Genomic DNA, 4,541 nt, shown 5'->3' on the forward strand with positions numbered 1-4,541 from the left:
GCCCTGTTTTGCTATCTGGACGCCATTAGCAAAGAGCACGGGGTATACAGGGGTGTAGCCTGGTATCGCTTAGACAAACAGTTTAGGCAGCCTAAGGCCTTTCGTCCTTCTGTCCGGTGGGATTATAAAGACATTGGGCTTTGGATGCGGATTATGACGCCAGTCAGGAGTGGGGGGATGCAGCCCTTTTGGGCCCCCGGTCTTCCGTAAAAAAGGGGTTTGTTGGACATTTATTGAAGGGGGCTGCAAGTTTGGAAGTGCCTGCCATTTCAAACACGAGTGTGTAAAGTGCAAAAGCCTGCATGGAGCAGTCCAGTGTTTTAGATTTGCAGGAGGCAAGGGTCCGAATTTCGCTGGAAAAAGGGATGACCCCAGTGAAAGTAGGGCCCATGCTGCCTGGATAGGACAGCCGTGAAGCTTTTGGAGGATGGTTTTTCGGTGGGCTTTCGGATTCCTTGCTCTCTAAAGGAGCCTCCGCCTTTGTTGAGGAATTTAAAGTCTGCCAGAATCCACCCTTCGGTGATAGAGAAAAATTGACTAAGGTGGGGATGGGCAGCATGGCGGGCCTGTTTGTGGACCCGCCTGTTGCCGGTTTAGTGGTCTCTCCCTTGGGCGTAGTGCCCAAGAAGGAGCTGAATAAATCAGCTCATTCAGCATTTGTTCTTTCCGGCTGGGGCCTCAGTGAGCGTACAAGTCATTTGACAGCGTGCCTAAATGGGTTCGGAGGTACGGTAGGTGCGTCCTGTTGGTTAAGGCGGATATCGAGACGCCCTTCAGATTATTGCTGGTGCATCGGATAGTCAGCAGATTTTAAGGTTCTCGTGAGAAGGTTTCTTTCTATGTGGATCGCTGTTTGCCAGTGGGGTGCTCTTTGTCCTGTGCCTTATTCGAAATGTTCAGTACGTTTTTAGAATGGATGTGAGGTGGCTAGGGTGGATTCATTCATTCACTACTTGCATGACTTTTTGTTTATTGGACCGCCGGGCAAGGATGGGGTACCTGAGCTGACATAGGAGCTGCATGTGGGGGGAAATGATTTGGGATTTTGGTTAAAGACATTAAATGGGATGTGTTACAGTTGTGCACGATGTTGCTGGGGGTTATTGTGGTTTGGTTGGAAATTATGGCGAGGACTCAAGGGCGAGGGGCAAGGTCAGTAGCTAGGTGAAACAAGACCAGAATTAAATTGAACAAGTGGGTGGGGGGGTTTTGTGGCACATAATGGGGGTGTGGTGGTGCAACAAAAAGAATTGGAGGTGGACGTCTTCGACAAGGATGGGGTTCATTTGTCGGATGTGGGCATGGATTTGTGGTGTTTGGGTTTACAGGATGGGATTCAGAGGGCAGTTAGGGTGTGGCAGGGCGCACAAGGGCAAGGAATCGCACTTGTGGCGCCATGGCGGTGAGGTCCTCGAGGAAGGTCTTTGTTTTTTATATTTCAAGTGGGGCTAAGAGACCCATCTTCGGTATGGGAGTCTCTGGAATGGTTGTGGTTATGGGAAGGTTCAGGTGTTTTGGTTGGAAAAGGGCTACGAGTGCTGATGGTATCGTTACCGAGCTGGTGGTTGCGGCTGGGAGCATAATTATAACAGCAGTGCAGACCCAAATAGTATGGGGAGAAGTAGTGGGGGTCTTCGAGGACCAGTAACCTAGGGGAATGTTGTAAATTAGTCAAGGTTAAAGTAAAAAGGATTTAATTATTGTATGTGTATTGGTATTTTCTTCCTAATGGCCACCATGCTAATATACTGTGATCTGTGGATATAGTAATTATAGAAGGCGTTCCCTGAAGACCTAAAGTTATATCTGGGGTTCATTTTAAAAATGTTTGAGTAAGGCTGTGTTAACCCAATACACCAAAATGCTTTAATATTAATATTCTCTTAAATAGACCCTGTATTAACCTATATAGGGCAAAGTGAGAGTCCCAGTCCCAATGACATCCCCACAGTTACTTTTTCTATGGATGTGACTACAAGCTACGTGAAGCATGTGACCTCCTACCATGATATGCTACCTCTACCTCGAAGCTTCCTGGTATTAGGAATGGCAAGGAGGCCCTGTGTGTATGATCTGATCACTTTGCCCTGAATAGGTAACTGATTCTCAGGTCTCAGGTAATGCAGTTGTGTAGGATGAGGTATAACACTCTGCAGGGATATATTATGAGGTGTGATACTCTGCATCTATATATGATGAAGTTTGATACTCTGAAGGTGAACGTGTCACTTCTGGCCCCTCTTTCCCCATGAGAAAAAAAGAACAAAAAAAAAAAATGGCCCACTAAGCCATAGTAACCATTCTGCAGAGCTACATAGATCTCTGGTTGCTATGGGTTACTGAAGCTCCTAGAGTGCCACAGTGTATTGCTTTTAGTCTTGCCCATTCCTTCAGGCTGGCGTAGCTTCAAGGGTTATCTGGGCACAGAAGACATTCCACTGGGGCAAGGTGGCGATACCATAGGAATGGAAAAAAAAAAGTGACAGTGGTGCCCAAAGTCTCTGTTCATAATGTGCCCAGTACCATTTTGGGCTTCAGCTTCTCCCTGCTGCTCCTCTGTGGTCTGGTCTTTAGTACTTTTTGTCTAAAAATAAGAAGTTTGGTGTCCACTACTGGTGTAGTAACGCAAGGGCAGAGGGAGGGTGATAGCTGTCTCTTTCCGAGTGAGGGCCAAGTCTCTAGCCCTATAGCAGCAGGTAAATGAAGCTGAATTTATTCGATGAGCCTACAAGCAAAGGGTACCTCACCAGGACATAGTGGTTGGGATAGATCTACATGGTTCTCCACTGTCTTAGCTTAAAAAGCTTTCACACCCCTGAAGGCTAAAAGAGGATACTACACTTGATTTTAGCCAAAAGGCCGAGAAGTGATCAACAGGGCAACCAATCAATATCCTTCTCTTTCTTACAACAGGCAATCTGGCATCCACTATCGGGGTAGAAACCCAAGGGGGGATGGAGGGTGATCACGGTTCCGGTACTAGTAAAGGCTAAGCCTGTAGCCCTGTAGCAGCAGGTAGGTGAAGCCGAATTTAATCGACGATCCTACAAGGCCGAGCAGAGGGTACCTCACCAGGACCTATTGGCTGGGATAGATCGATATGGTTCTCTACTCTCCCAGCTTAAAAAACTTTGACACCCCTAAAGGCTGAAAGCAAATATTACACTTGATCGTAGCCAAAGGGCCAGGAAGCGATCAACGGTTTACCTAAATCATTTCCTTCTCTTTCTTTTAAAGATGTAGAAACTTGTAGACACTTGAGAGCTGTAGAAAATTGAGGTTTTTAGTAATCATTCTGCAGAGCTTTATTGATTTGTGGTTGCTATGGGTTAATGCACCTCTCGAAGTGCCACAATGTATCGCACTTAGTGGAGCCCATACCTTCAGGCTGGCATAGCTCCAAGGGTCAACTGGGCACACAAACCATTCCACTGCGGCAAGGTGGCTATACCATAGGAATGGAAAAAAAAGAGAGTGGTGGCCACACTTTCTGTTCACATTGTGCCCAGTACCACTGTGAGCTTTGGCTTCTCCTTGCTGCACCTCTGTGGTCCGGTCTTTAATAGTTTTTGTCTAGAAAAAAGCAAGCCGTTGTCCACTACCAGTGTAGTAATGCAAGGGTGGAGGGAGGGTGATCTCTGTCTCTTTCCTAGTGAGTGCTAAGTCTCTAGCCCATAGCAGCAGATAGGTGAAGCCAAATTTAATCGGCGATCCTACAAGGCCGAGAAGAGGTTACCTCACCAGAACCTAGTGGCTGGGATAGATCGAACAGGTTCTCCACTCACTCAGTTTAAAAAGCTTTTACACCCCTGAAGGCTAAAAGCAGATACTACACTTGATCTTAGCCAAAAGGCCGAGAAGCCATCAACAGGGAAACCAATCAATTTCCTTCTCTTTCTTACAACAGGCAATCTGGCGTCCATTACCAAGGTAAAAACGCAAGGGGGGAGAGAAGGTGATCACTGTCTCATTCCTACTGAGGGCTATGCCTCAAGCCCTATAGCAGCAGGTAGGTGAAGCCGAGTTTAACCGACAATCCTACAAGACCGAGAAGAGGGTACCTCACCAGAACCTAGTGGCTGGGATAGACCGACATGGTTCTCCACTGTTTTAGCTTAAAAAGCTTTGACACCCCAGAAGGCTAAAAGCGGATACTACACTTGATCTTACCCAAATGGCCGAGAAGCCATTGGGTGGAGCATAGACAAGGTGGGCACACTTTAGTAAGGGGGATCCTTATCCTGGTATGTTGACAGGTAACTTACGCATGAAAAGTAATTAATAATAATTGTGTAACGTTAATAAAGTTTTTTCAAGTCATCATATAAACTTTATTAGAAAAACAGTGTTGAGTTCTGATATCCTGGGAACGGTAGCAATGGGTTACCATTTCTTTGTTTATTGTTTATCTCTTTGTGATGTGAAATTTGATTGAAGATGAGAAGAAATAAAGCTCTTTAAATCTGGCGACTTTTATGGCAATGGGCAATAAGGTAAAAGAGAGCTGAAATGTTTCAATCTTAAACCTCATGAGGAGGGAT

At 46.0% G+C, this 4,541-nt stretch overlaps 1 pseudogene; it reads right to left on the bottom strand.

Moving 5' to 3' along the window:
- Nucleotides 1-3,702: 3,702 nt before the first annotated feature.
- Nucleotides 3,703-3,865, bottom strand: LOC140330181 (U2 spliceosomal RNA; annotated as a pseudogene).
- Nucleotides 3,866-4,541: the final 676 nt, after the last annotated feature.

This window comes from Pyxicephalus adspersus, chromosome 4 (genome assembly GCF_032062135.1).
Source record: "Pyxicephalus adspersus chromosome 4, UCB_Pads_2.0, whole genome shotgun sequence".
NCBI lineage: Eukaryota > Metazoa > Chordata > Amphibia > Anura > Pyxicephalidae > Pyxicephalus > Pyxicephalus adspersus.